The sequence below is a fragment of the Sciurus vulgaris genome (assembly GCF_902686455.1).
Source record: "Sciurus vulgaris genome assembly, chromosome: 3".
In the NCBI taxonomy this organism is placed as follows: Eukaryota; Metazoa; Chordata; class Mammalia; order Rodentia; family Sciuridae; genus Sciurus; species Sciurus vulgaris.
Window position 1 is genome coordinate 4065572 of NC_136463.1, and position 14649 is coordinate 4080220.

Below are 14649 nucleotides of genomic sequence, written 5' to 3' on the forward strand. Positions count from 1 at the left end.
TTTCGTCATAATTGTAGAAGTCCTGGAGGGGTGTCTGCTGAATAGCTCTGCCTCAGTGTCCTTTGCTGGAGGCTGAGCTGGTAAGCCCAGTTGGCTGTGGCTGATTGAGCCCAGAAAGGCCTACTTCGAACTTCGCGCCTAGAAAAAGTAGGAATCTACCCCTGTGGCCCTGGCCATTCTCTCTCCAGCATCCTGCCTGGACTGACCCAGTTGGCATGGCCCATTGCCTGAGGATTGGGTAGGGAGCTTCTGGGCTTTGCATTAGTTCAGTGGAAGCTCTGGCCACGGGCACAGAGCTTGGGCAACCTTTTATCTTGGTATTTTTCTTCCTTTCCTAGGAAAAACTGATGAAAAGAGTTTAGAGCCCTCACACACACACACAATTCTGGGTCTTAGTAAGAGGACTTAAGGAGAATCGATTCTGGTCATCACATAAGAAAAAGCCGGGACAGCCCCGCCCCTGCCTTGACTCCATCTGCCACTGCCCACGTCTGTCATGCCCCGAGAGTGCTGGGCAGGGGGGAGATGGCGTAACCCTGGGACCCGACACCCCTGCACAGAGGAAAGTCTGCAGCTAGGTCAGGAAACCAGGTCCTCAGGGGACAGACGCGGACTGGCTGGGCTCCCAGCCACCTCAGCAAGCTTGTTCACTAACCCACGAAACAGAACCCTGTGAGTCGTTTACTCACAAAACCCACACCTCTAGGAGGTGATGACCGGGCTCTGCCATCCACTGCCCTGCGTCCCCAGAAGGGAGCTGAGGGCCGTTCTTTGTTGACAAAAAGAACTTTGATTTTACGGGAGGACTTGCCCTAGGATTGGCTTTGCAGAAGGACCTGAAGCTCCAGTCAATAAAGGGATCTGATTTTCAAAATCGGACATGAGCACGGACGTGGCAGAGACAGGTTTCTGTATAAAGCAAGGGCCTCGTGGGTGAGCGGAGGGTGAGACAGCAGGGCCCCGCCCAGCCTGCACCACCCTGGCGGGTGCCGGCATACTGGGATTCTGCCGAGGTGGAGCGGGAGGCAGCACCCATCCGGCCGCACAGCCCGGTTCTGCAGAACAAAGCACATGGGATCTGGGATGCAGGAGCCAAAAAACCAAATAACTAAGCAGGCAGCCCAGATTATAAATAGATGGAGGCTTGGGCGGCCTCAGGCAGCCACCAGCTCCTCGTCCCAGTGGGAGCGGCAGGCACAGGGCCAGTTCTGCAGCCCCAGAGAGAGGGAGAGGAGAAGCCCACTGGACCTTCACCTAGGGCCAGGCGGGGACGGACCTCAAGTCCTCCTCAGAGAAGTCCTCTCTCCAGCTGCTGCCCACCTGGTGGAGTCCATGCCCTTGAGTTCTTGTCCTCTCCCGCGGCCAGGCAGGTGGCCTCCTGTGTGTTCCTTCCACTGTTCAGAGCAGAAGGGTTAGGGGCAGGCCGAGTTCTCTCTACGTCCCAGTGTCCCCAGTCCTGTCTTCCAGGCAGCACTGAGTCGGGGTGGCAGAGACACTAGATCTTAGGACAACTGCTTGGTTGTGTTAGTCTCTGGACTTGTCCTCTGGCATCTGCCTTCCTGTTTGGTGGTGCTGGGGATGGAACCCAGGGGTCTCCTAGCACGGAGCCACGTCCCAGAACTTTTTATTTTTTATTTTGAGACAGGGTCTCACTAAGCTCCTCAGGGTCTCGCTAAGTTGACAAGGCTGGCGTGGAACTTGCCGTCCTCCCGCCTCAGCCTCCCGGGTGACGGGCGGGTGCCACGGCTTGCACCTGTCTCCTTGGCCCTCTCACTTCGCCCGCTTTGCTGTTCCAGAGAGTATCCCAAGCAACGAGCCGCTCCATCCACCACCCACCACCCACCACCCACCACCCGGCATCATGCCTCTGCCTCCCTCCGTTCCTTCCACGTCCATCAACCCACCCTTCCTTGTACCCGTCCTCCCATGGACAGCTGACCGACAACCACTAAGCACGGAGGGTAGAGTGAGCAGTCACTCTGGCTCCGACCCTCTGCCTGCTCCTCGGTGCAGGACGCAGGCTCGGGCAGAGCAGACGCAGAGGTGTGGAGCTGCTTAAGGAAAGGCCCTGGCGGCAGTGGGAGCCCAGGACAGGGCTGCGTGCTGAGGGTGTGCCCTTCTCAGTCCTCTGTGAACACAGCGCCCAGACCACTCTGCTGCCCAACTCTGAGGTGCAGGTGGAAATTCTCAGGGTCCGTATGGCTTGGGTGCAAACAGGGAGGCCCAAGGCAGCAGGACCCGGGGACAGCAGTGATGGCCATCGCCCACTTTGCACCTGCTGTGTGCTGGGATCCTCAATCGCAGGACAGAACAGACTGCCACCACTGGAGGCTGAGTGACCTCGGCCCAGGCTCTGGACCCCTCTGAACTGCATTCCTTCATCAAAAAGGAAGAATTTGAACTGGGGTGGTGACAGCCTGTGATCCCAGTGATTTGGGAGGCTGAGGCAGGAGCGTCCCAAGTTTGAGGCTCACCCACCCTGTTGAAAGGGGCTGGGGATGTAGCTCAGTGGCAGAGCATCCCTGGGAGCCACTGCAAAACAAACAAACAGCCAAAAGGAATCACAGCTTCCTTTTCGCGCCTGCGGTCTGCATGCTAATATCCGACCTCTTCACGTGCTGGTGCTTTTGTGTTGAGGAGTCATTGGTTGAGAAAACTCACAAGGACAAAAAGCTACTTTGAATTCAGTAGTGGTTTAAAATCAATTTGTATTTGGTTATTTGAAGCCACATGTATATGCATTTGAAAAACAAGCCTGCCGTGGGCTTTGTTTATTCCATCTGCACACGCAGGGTGAGCGTGTGGATCTCGCTCAGAGCGTGACGACCCTGCTGCCCCCAGCCCTCGTGCCACGTTCTCTTGTCCACAGAGTGCTCAACTCCTGCTGCCCCACCGCGCTTGGAGAACAGTAAGGAGACGGAAGAGGCAGCGAGTGAGCCCAGGGAGGCTGAGGGAAGCTGCCAACCACAAGCAAGGCAGAAATGGGAGGGGCGGGAGGGCCATAGTGACCCTCGGATGGGGTGTGACAGGGCCACAGGCGACCCTCAGTTCCCCATCGTGGAAGCAGATGTGCCTCAAAGGTGCTGGCCGTCCCCGTCTCCACCAAAGGTCCCCACCAGGGCACCTTCACTCTCCAGCACCTTCGTGGTCCAGTGCTGAGAACCAGGGTCTGGGGCAGGTGGGAAGGTAGCTGGGAGGACCCTACGAGCCATGCTGAGGGGCAGGCTGCCCCTGGGGCTGGGTCTGGGGAAGGGACAGGACAGTGCTGACCAGGGTCGGAGGTGGGGCAGGGCTGCAGGGAGTCTGACCTCTTCTGCTGGAGCTGGCTGGCCCCATGGGCTGGGCGAGCCAAGCTCGGCAGACCTCCTCTCGAAGGAATCCAGCCAAGAACCTCAGAGGAAGGGGCAGGGGACAGTGGCTTCTGCCACAGCACTAAATGCCCGGGGTCCTCGTAGCCCCCAGACAGAAAATGCAGAAGACTGGACCGCAGGCCAGACCTTTTCTTCTTTTTACTGTTTTTAAACATCATTCCTTTCCGAGATTCCATTTGGGTCGGCCGCACACATCAGCACTCTGGTTTCCCAGGGCTGGAAGCAGAGCTGGCCCGCCCCGCCCCTTCCCCTCCCAGCTTCTGGCACGGAGGGCTCAGCCCGTGATGCAACGGCCGACTCATGAGGCCCTGGTGGGGCCTGCTGGGTCTGGAGAGGCCACCTCTGGCCGGCAGCGAGCCTGTCTGCCGGAGGGAGGGAGGCCCGGCTTGCTCGTGTGGTCTTGGCCTTCCAGAAGCTGCTAATGAGCCGCAGTTCGAGTTCGGGTCTCACAGACTGTGTGTTGAATGGTTTCAGGGTCAGGTAAGCTTTCTTATAAAGCAGGGCACAGCTTCGAGTCTACCAAAGGCCGAGCGAGCTAGCTGCCCCTCCTGTCAGCCCAGACCAGCCCCATGGACTCCCCCTCACAGTTGCTGGTTCTTTTTCTTCACGCACATCTAACAGTTTGCGGTCATTTGTCTCCGTATATATGAATGTCACTCTCCCTGGCTAGAAATAAGGGCCACCAGGGAAGGACTCATACCTGTAGCTCTCCAGGGTCGGAATTTAAAAACTGGGTGTGTGAATGGTTGATTGGATGTGCAGAAGAGTGGATGGGTGGAAGGACAGGCAGATGGATGAGGAGTTATCAAACGGATGGGTGAGTGGGTAGGGGATGGGTGCTCAAGTGGTTGGAAAGACAGACAGATGGGTGGGTGGAAGGATGAAGGAATGGATAGGAAAGCTGCTCCTCTCGCTGTGGGCCCTCTATGTGTGAGCATAGAGAGGAAGAACTTCATTGGGAAAGTGTTCCTATTCGTGGCTAAGGGAATAAAACACTGAGTCTAGTTGGGGCTGAGAGAGGCTCACTCTGAAAAAGAACAGGTGTGTCTGAAATGTGAAATGTGTCTGCCCTGAAATGTGTGCGTACGTCTATAGCTGTATGAATGCCAAGAGCATACAGGGGACAGCAGGGCTGGATTCCCCATGCCAGGGGAGGGGTTCTGCAAACAGCTTTGCTTGGAAAGGAGATGAGGAGAGCAGCTTCAGGAGGACAACCCTATGTGTCTGCGGAGGGGCGAGGAAATGAGCGAGACCTCTTTCAGAACTCGCCTGGCAAATGCCATCAAACCCTGGCTGCTGAGAACAATCTGCAGGCTGAGATTCATCCTGGTGCCCAATGCTCTGAAAGAAGGAGGGCTGACAGGAAGTGGCAGAGTGAAGATTAGGACTTCTAAAGCTGGGGCAGAAAAAGCGTGTTAGCTTCTGCCTGGGCCCATGCCCTGGAGAAGAGTGGGACTTCTCCCCTCAAGGGGAGCAGTGCCAAGAGTTGGCAGCCATTTTTAATTTGCCACACCAAGTGACTATTTATCCAGGTTGGCTCAAAAAAGATGGTGTCCTACTACTGGAATCTACTGGACCTTGAAATTCTCTCCTCCACATGGGATCCCCTTTCTTTGCATGTCAGCCCACTAAAATCGTGCATATATTATGCAAATTCTGTTATGCAAATTGGATGCCCCTACTCTCTGAGCCCTTGGGAACCAATGAGTCAGAGTGATGTTCACACCCAGTCATGCCGGTGTGTTTATCTTCCCCTGTGTTAATGCAGTAGGCAACCTCAGTCTGTTTGGGTTCTCTCTCCTTCCATCGTCCCTGGAAGTCCTGGGGCCCCTCACAGACCTTTGATGGTCAGCCCTGACATCTGGCCATCATCATCACCCCTGGCTGCCATCTTGGTGTCTTGACATTCAGTCTGGCCACTGATGCTCACTTGCTTTCTTTGGAGGGTGGTGACGTTGCTCACCCGCTCTGTGTTCTGCAGTTCTTGGAGACGCGTAGAGGGCTTCCTGAGGACCACTCGCCTGGGCCCACACTGCTTTCCTCCTTCCAGGGCAGGCCCGCCTGCAGAGGTCGAGGGTTTCCTGCTCCTGTTTTATGCCCTGTGACTGCATTAACTTAGGGTTCCAGATTCTTCTCAGGGACTGCAGTCTCCACTGCCCCTGTCCTGTTCTCTTCAGTCTTCACGGTGGTCAGTTCTTCAGATGCCAGCAGCTGTTTAGACATGGTCCAAGTTCCCCTCCTGGTGGTCTGCTTAGCTCCCTTGTAAGCAGGGCTATCACCAGATGCAGGGAGGTCCAACCTGGGACCCCACAACCTCAGAGGCCCCTTCTTTGTAAACTTGCCCTCAGCGCCCCATGTGGCTCTCAGCAGGACTCTTGTCAGTCTGCTAGGTCTCCTCTCCCCATGGACAGGAGCGAGGTCTTACGGGTTGGGAGTTAGATCTTAGCTCATGGCACAATGCCCAGTGAGGTGACCCAAGAAGGGTGGACCCACAGGAGGAACGATGGAGGGGAGCATCCTGCAGTGCAGGATACGGGAAATGCACATTAGAAGCCAGGAGACCTGGGTGCGCACGTGCAGCAAAGCTTATACGATGGTCAGTTCCAGCTTTCCTCACCGCCTACTGCGTGGGTGCAGCCTGGTGCTCTGGGACACGCATCTGTGCTTACCCCGACACCACGTGTCCCCACGGCACCACAGTCACGTGGCTGATAAGCGGCTGTGTCATACCAGGCTGTCTGGCACAAAGCCCCTGCGCCAAACCACTATGCATCCTGCTTGTGATGGAACGTAGGGTTTGAGCAACACAGGCCAGCACCCTGCCCCTGAGCCAGGCAGCTGTGACCCTGCTTGCTCTACCTTGTTAACTCAGGGGAGAAGGGGCAGCCTGGAGCCAGGCTGACTTTCTGGACATGGATTTGGTCATGGCCTTTCTCCAGTAGCTTCTGTCCTACCTGCTGGGTGACCATGGGGAAACTAGAAATCCAGTTTGGATCCAGTTAATGGTGCTTTTCCTGGGTCTTTAGACTGTGAGGTCACCTGCTGGTCTGGGATATAAGACAGAAGTGGTGAGGTGTGCCACTGAGAACACGGAGGCCCAGAGAGGGACCCCAGGAGTAGACCTGCACCTGGGAAGTTCACCCCTCCTACAGCCAGGCCAGTGCTTCTGGAACTACTCCAGCCTGACCACACTTCAGATCCTCTGAGAGAAAGATCGGGGCTTACACATGAAGGAATGACAAGGGGCCAGACACCATGGTGCATGCCCGTAATCCCAGCAACTCAGGAGGCTGAGGCAGAATTATAGGTTTGAGGTCAGCCTCAGCAACTTAGTGAGACCCTGACTCAAAATAGAAACTAAAATAGGCTGGAGATACAGCTCAGTCGTGGAGCACCCCTGGGTTTAATCCCTAGCACTGAAAGAAAAGAAAAGAAACAACAACCTCAGTAGACTCCTTGCTGACGGTTCAGGCTGCCACCATCTCTTGTTCAGTGTTAGCTCTTCTCTGTCCTCAACATCGCCAGCAGCCTCTGGTCTCCGCCAGCCCTGCCCTCTCTGTGGTTCCCTCAGCTGGGTTTGTCTTCCTGAACTAAACCCCTGAGAAGACTCTCTAGGATATTAAATGCATCTACAGAGACCAGTTGGGTGCCATGCTGGGATGGACTTCCTGTGTGTGTGACATCTGTCACTCATTTGCTTACGAAAACATTCAACACATATTTATCACACATCTGCCACGTGCCTATCTTCCAGGGACAGGCAGAGTGGGCTGAGGGGGTTCCTGCACTTGAGATATCCTGTGTATCTTTGCTATCTCTAATCCTATCAGGGAGGCTCGCTGGAAGGGGCTTGAGGGGGAAAGTGGAGACTGAGTAGGAGGTGCAGAGGAACTGGCAGGTGCCAAACCCAGGAAGGGTGAGCAGCTCTGAGGGCCCCAGGGGTCTGGAGGGAGGACACAAGGGGAGGCATGGTAGTGGGCAAGCTAGAGCCGGGAGCCGTGGAGGACACTCAAGGCTGCTCTACGCTGTCCTGGCAGGTGAGCCAGAGTCCACCTGGATGCATGCAGTGCAGAGCTCCTTCCCGCCCCGCAGCCTTTCCCAGCAAGTCAGTTCTCCCGGCTCCTGGAAGGCTCCTGACACCAAGCTCCAGCCAGTTTCCTTTGGGGCATCTCCACTCTCTGCCCCTCCTCAAAGAGTCCCGAGGCCAGAGAATTCATCTCCTCCTCTTCCTGGAGGCTGTCATGCCCAGAAGTCTTCCCTCTATTTCTTGATCAAACCCAACCCTCTCCTTGTTCCATGCCTCAGAGGATGCACTATGTGGCAGACATCTCCAGGAGCTATGCCCTGCAGGTGCCCACTTCCGTACCTGTGTCCGACCTGGGACTTCACCCCCGGTCAAAGGTGTCCATGGACCCAAATTGTGCCCCTTGGTTTTCTTTCTTGGGTATTTGGAATGGGCATTATGAAATTGCCATCAGGTAAGGCTGCTCTCTGGGACAGAGGTGCTGAGGGAGGCTCCCTTCTGCCAGGTGATCTGGGAAGCCCGGAGCAGAATGCTGCCACCACGCAGGAGGGAGAGAGAGACAGAGGAGCCCACCTGGAAGCGGGGGCCTTGCCAGCCCTGCTGCTCACCCTCCTGCAGGGCCAGCACTCCTCTGCGCATGGCACAGCACAACCCGCCCACTCCCGGGGAGCCACGCCTTTCTGACCCTTTCTCCTTCCCCTCTCTCCTTACCTTCCTGCCCATTGCCCACCGCCAACTGAGGCAAACTCTGGTTAGGATGTGTATTTGAAATCAGGTGCCTGGGCAGAGGCAGAGGCAGAGGAGAGGTGCTCCTGGGCGCAGGGGAGCGAGCTGGTCCTGAGGATCATGAGGCCCAGGTGCTCTACGAACCAGATTCAGGTCAGAGCAGGTTCCTGGGCTCCAGGGCCCAGATGGAACCCCGGGACAGGAGCTCCTCCTTGCATGGTGCCTCACCAGGGGCCTGAGGTCGGAGGATTTGTTCCCAGTTACTTCCTCAGCAGCCCACAGCCTGGGGAGGTATTTTTTCAGCCTAAGAATATTCTCTGTGATCTCTTAGGCAGCCACCATCCCACCTGGGGGGCTGTGATTAGGATCTTCAGTCATTGTCATTATTGTGATTAATAGTAATGGTGAACACGACTTCTGCTGAGAGCCCACCAAACAGTGCCTGGCTTGGGGGAGCCCCCAGGGACCCCTTTCCAGGACCACAGCTCAGTCCACAGCCCCTGCAGTCTGAGGTCTCCAGGGGCACAGCCCTGCTTCCTTATCTAGACCCCACGGAGCTCTAGAGTGGGGGAGGCATATGCCTCTCTGTAGGGTGGGCTTCAGGGTCAAGAGGGGTCAGCTACAGTGCTGGGGCAGAGCAAGGCCTGACTTCCACCCTGGGCTCACTGGGCTCTGTCATGCTCCCTCTCCTTGCAGAGGTGGTGGTCCTGGGCCAGAGGCCAGTGGAAGAGGGACAAACTGTGGCACAGGCAGGATCTCTTCTTGCCTAACGTGCATCCTCACCAGCCTCTCCTGCCTGGCCCCAGTCGGGGTCTTGCTGAGGGTGGACAGGCTGGCCAGGAGTGTGGGTGCAGCTTGTGGGCAGGGGGCAGTTGGGAGTCTGAGTGAGGCTCTGAGGTCACAGCTTGACTGGAAACATTTGGAGGAGGGAGGACCCTTCCATGGGGACCACTGGCTGCAGTCACAGCCAGCAGGATCCTTCAGGGAGGGTCTGGAACACATTCATTCTGGTCTCTCTTCCCCAGTAGGCATCCATCCTTGAGCTCGCCCTGATCCCTGGGCACATCCTTGACACAAGAGAGCTGTGTTTTTTTGTTAAACCAGGCAGGTCTTGAGTAAGTGTAGTGCTCACTCACCTTTGGGTGGGCAGACCAGACCAGACTAGGTCAAAGCAAACCGAACTTGCAGGTAAACCCCTCCAGGGCAGCCCAGGGAGCTGGACCTGGGGCCCTGCATCATTTAGATCCCGCTTCTGCTCAAGTCGAACGTGCGCCTGTTTTTCAGCGGACAACATGGTGCCCCTCCCTCCCAGAGACGACCAGGCCTGGGGGCCACTGAGGTGACGGCCCCTCCTCGGCGGCTGGGGAGCCTGCTGCCTCCGTGCAGGGACCACCTTCCAGGGCTCGCCCTAGGGCTCCGGTTCCTGCCAGCCTGCAGAGTCGTGGGAACGCAGGGGGCGCTTGGCAGGAATGCCTCCCCGGCTCCCCAAGGTCGTCCCGACCGGCGACCCTAGCTCAGGGAGCGGCTCTGGCCCTAGAGCCGGAGGGGAGGAGCGAGGACCTGGGAGGGGAGGAGCGAGGACCTGGGAGGGGAGGAGCGAGGACCCGGAGGGGAGGAGCGAGGACCTGGGAGGGGAGAGCGAGGACCTGGGAGGGGAGGAGCGAGGACCTGGGAGGGGAGAGCGAGGACCCGGAGGGGAGGAGCGAGGACCTGGGAGGGGAGAGCGAGGACCCGGAGGGGAGGAGCGAGGACCTGGGAGGGAAGAGCGCGGGCACCCGCCGGAGCCCCGCCGCCGCGGTGAAGGACTTGAGCGCCGGGCAGCGCCAACGTGTTTCAGCGGTGGGCACTGCGCTGGGCGCGCACAGCACGGGGGAGGGCTCTGCGGATGGCCCGGGCAGCGGGAGGGGGGAAATATAGCTGGAGGAAGAGCGGCCGCCGAGAGGGAACGGGAAGATACCCGGAGGGTGAAGAATGGAGGGCGGTGGAAGACACCAGGACAGAGAGAACCTGAGAAGGAACCGGAGGAGAAGGCAGAGCCGTGCTCCCTGCGCGACCCCTGCCCTCCTGGTCAAGCCTCTTGCTGGGGCAAGAGACCCCTCTTGAGTGAGACCCTCAGCCCCTACCCAATGAGACCGCGGAGGAGACCGCAGTGGCTGGGCCACCCAGCGCATAACCCCCAGGACCAGCAAAGATGAGGAGGGGGCGTTCCCCACGTCCACCAGGAGGTGTCCACAGACCAACCTAGTAATGTTAGCAGGGGTCACAAGATTTCCCCCTCCCTCCTGGGAAGAGCAGGCCATAATGCTCTTTCAGAAATATTTGGAGTCAAATTGATAGAATAATAATTTTTATTCAAAGCCACCTTGATAGGAAGATGAAGAAACTTCATTGTTTCAAAAAGTCCATCTTTTGGAAGCTTTTAAGAGGGGAAGGGGTGCACTAGAACAAGACAGGAGTTTCCCAGGTTCTGCCTCCTTGCTAGTCCAGTGGCCAAAAGGGGTTTCCCGGGTATCCACAGGTCCCTGTCCCTGAAGCCTTCTCTAAGGGAGCGGGAACTTCCTGGTCAGCTCTGCAGCTCCCGTTTAGATGAACACGTTCTCTTTTTAACTGAGGAGAAGGGAAGGTTTTATTACAGAGGCCTTTCTTGAGAACTTAGAACCCCAAAGGAGGGGATGTTTGAGACAGAGGAGTAGATGGGACCCATGTTGGGAGAGGGTCACTGGCTCTGCTTCTCCACTCTCAGCATGAGAAGCCATTTCCAATTTCAGATGGTTGGGGGCGCACGTTCAGTCTGTCAGTACCAGCTGTGGCAGGGGACAGAAAGAGGGACGCTTCTCAGCTTGTTTCATGAGGCCATCCGACCCCCAGCCAGCCGTGGTACCCAAACCTTACATAGACATGTCCAGAAAGAAAACCAGAGGTGGGCCTTGCTCATGAATAGGGGTCCATCTGGCCTCCATTAGGCATTAGCAAATCAGACCCAGCAGTATGTGAAGGACCCGAGCTTTGTGACCAAGCGGAGTGTATTCCAGGAACAGAGAGGTGGGCTAATAGTGGAATTCTACCCACGTGCCACACATAGTAACTACCAAGGAGAAAAGCCACCTCCACAGAGCACATCTAACATCTATACCCATGTTGCTGTCTGGTTTAGCATCCAGCATGTATAAAGAATTTGTGGGCTGGGCTTGCGGCTCCGTGGTAGAGCGAGCGCTTGCCTAGCATGTGTGAGGTGCTGGATTCGATTCTCAGCACTATATATGAATAAATGAATAAAATAAAGGTCCATCAACATCTCAAAAAAAAAAAAATGGGCATTTAAACAAAAGAACTTCCACAATGTCAGCATGAAGACAGGTAAGAAAAGCAGAAAAAGGTGCTTGACTCTGCAGTCATCAGGAAATACAAATTGAAATCACAGCCTCCCACCCAACAGAGCCCTGAAACAAGAGGCTGACTTCCCGAGGGCTGCTTCTGCGAAGGCTGGAGTGGGAGTGGGTGCCGCCACGTTAGGAGACCGGTGCCACCCCCTCCAGCTGGAGCATGTCCACCCCGTGGCCAGCAGTTCTTTCCCCAGGCGAGCACCTAAAGCCGGATGGGCAAACGTGTAGCCGAAGACTGTCCACAGCCGCGCTCTTCACAGTCACCGAACCCCAAAACAACTCCAGTGCCCGTGGACGGAGGAGTGGACGCAGAGATGGAGGTTTGTTCACAGGTGGGTTGTGCTCCCCCAGCGAGGACGAGTGAACAATAGCGCGGGGGCACGGCGGATCTCACAGACGCCCAGAGAGCCCAACACAAGAGTGTACATATTGTGCAACCCCATTTACATGGAGTTAAAGAGGCAGGCAGGAGTGTGAGGAGTCAAGGTAAGTGGCTTGGGGGAGTTCCTGGGGCACAGGCAAGCTTCTCTGTGGGTCTGGTACTGACTTCATGGGTGGGCTCACGTGGACAGAAAATTCCTGAAGTTGGATACAAAGTGTTATTCTTTTTTTATTCATATTACTTTAATAAAAAGCTAACTTTTAAAAAGCTAATGTGGCCAGGCATGGTAGTGCATGCCTGTAATCTCAGTGGCTCGGGAGGCTGAGGCAGGAGGATCGAGAGTTCAAAGCCAGCCTCAGCAACTTAGTGAGGCTGTAAGAACTCAGCAAGACCCTGTCTCCAAATAAAATATAAAAAAGGGCTGGGGATGTGGTTCAGAGTTTAAGCGCCCCTGGGTTCAATTCCTGGTGCCAAAAAAAGAAAAGGCTAATGTAGCTAAAAGAAGTCTTGACAAGTACCTCCAAGGAGGCGTCCTCAGGCCCAGGGGGAGGGCTCTGGTCTACATGCATGCCTTGGCAAGACCTCCAAAACCAGGTAGAGGCCACCCTGTCTCCAAAAGGTGATCCAGCTGTGGCATGTCATAGCAATTTCAGAAGGCACCATGTTTCCAAATCCCCTGGGGAGGAAACGGGAGTGCGGCCTGGGGAGATGACCTGTTCAGTGGGGAAAACTATGCTGGGAAAGGAGGCGCTTGAGTGCATCTGTGGGAGGGGAGGGAGTGACCCCAAGAGCTGGGCATTGCTGGGCAAGAGGACCCAGGTCCTGCGGATACCGAGGCATAGACGTTGGGGGTGGTGCTGGCTGCAGCCCAGGGTGCTGCTCTGGCTTCATGGAACCTTCTGGGTGCTTCCCCAGGTACCTTTAATAATCCAGGTGCTCCAAGATAGTCCCTGAGAGGGGATGAAGCCTCTTCTGGGCAACGTGTTCCAGCCACTGTGGTGGACCTCATTGGAGGAGTGACGGGCAGCTCCCGCAGTGACAAAAGCAGCCACCACCTTCTCCCCCTTGAGGCTTCTGGATGGGACCTGCTTCCACACTCCAGTTTTGCTCAGTCCTTGCTGCCACTCTAGAGGGAAGTAGGGGAGTGAACCAAGAGACCCTGGACCCTGTGATCACCAGTAGCAGGAGCTGTGGCCCTGTCCCTGCCCACCCTAAACCTGGGCTCACTAAAGCTGGCCTCCAGGAGACCCAGCCCTCCCCCAAGAGGCTGTGAAGACGGCAGGGCCGTTCTCAGCCGGGTGGAGGGCTCTGGCTGAGTGCAGTTAGGATCCTTCCCCTTCTCCCGCAGGGGTAGGTGAACTAGCCGGCTTACTTTGTGTCCTCCTTCATCTGTGCCACACAGGCTGGTAACAGGAATGATTCTCCAGCCGGCAGAGGAGTTTGGGGATGCACCATCAGCCTCTCCCTGAGCTGAGCTCCCACCCACAGGGACTTGGGGCTGACCAGAGGAGAAAGGAGAGGCATGGTAAGGACAACCCAAGAGGAGGCAGCCTTGGAAGTGCGAATGAGTGGCCTGGGGGGAGAGGACCGGGCTCCTGTCCTCCTGGGGGCAGAGGTAGCTTTTACTTAGCAATTTTATTGAGGCAGTTTGCAGTAGTTTGGGGAAAAATGGCAAATAGTCTCATTGGTGGTGCCTGGACTTGCTCAGTGGAAGATCACGGGTGACCAGCACGGGGGTGGTGGCTGGGGAAGCCTGGCCACAGAGATGTTCTGAAGAATGTGCCCTGGGGTGGGGAAGCTGGCCAGGGCACAGGGACTCAGTGCCCTGGAAGGGGGGTCCTGGGTGCATGGTCCAGGGGCTGGCTAGACCTGTCCCAAAGCCAGCTCTGTGCCCATCAGGCCTGTGGCTAATTCTATACAGAAGCCCTATGGCTTTTTCTGTAGGGGCTACAGAAGGAAGTTGCAGGCACAGGGAAGAAGAGACATCTGATGGTGGAGGGTCCCTCACAGGCAGCATCGTGGGCTGCACGGTGCCTGGAAAAACAGGGTAATATGTGGTTTCCCAGAAGGGAAATTGACTGGCCAGAGAACTCTCTCAACGTGTGCTTGGCTCTGGGCTTGGAGCTGGGCTGCACCAGGAGCTTCCTGGAACCTGGGAGCTTTCTTTCTACCTTTGCTCTCACTGGGTTCTGGTAGGCTCTGTCTCCATCTGACATCCCCAGCTCCCACACCCTTGTGCTCAATCATCCATTCAATGCTTGCTGAGCGCCTGTGGGTCAGGCCTCAGCTGTAGCTGTGAAGGCCCTCTTGATGGACTTGGGACCCCTTCAAGAAGATTGAGAGCAAGTGGACTTGACCAACAGGAACATGGCAGCCTGAGGTCCCCAACACCCCAGGAGGCACTTCCCAGTGTTTCCTGGAGTTTAGAAAGGACTGCAGCATCCCTCAGTCAAAGCAAGCAGCCACAACCCATGAAAGCCCTCTGCACACCTGTTTCTGACATGAAGATATTGCATCCGGGTTGCCTGGTCAGGGATCAAGGCGGTTCCCACAGTGTGGAGAAGTCGCTTTGGGTTGCAGACTCCCAGGACACGGTGTCCAGGGCTGTCTGGTGTCCTTGGCTCATGTTTAGGCACATGCAGAGATAAAGAGGCAGAGAGATACTTGGAGTCAAGAGAGCTGGCTCCTGATATAGGTTCTGCTATTTACCAGACATGTGACCTTGAGCAAGTCATATTTTCTCAAGTGATGGGATTGGGCTAG

At 56.4% G+C, this 14649-nt stretch overlaps 1 long non-coding RNA gene across 1 annotated transcript; it reads right to left on the reverse strand.

The window, feature by feature from the left end:
• Positions 1-9886: 9886 nt before the first annotated feature.
• On the reverse strand, positions 9887-14543 carry LOC306656744. Its single transcript, XR_013762628.1, has 3 exons — positions 14377-14543; positions 12806-13012; positions 9887-10728 (listed from the first exon to the last, which is right to left on the reverse strand). It is a non-coding gene; the product is annotated as an uncharacterized lncRNA (long non-coding RNA).
• Positions 14544-14649: the final 106 nt, after the last annotated feature.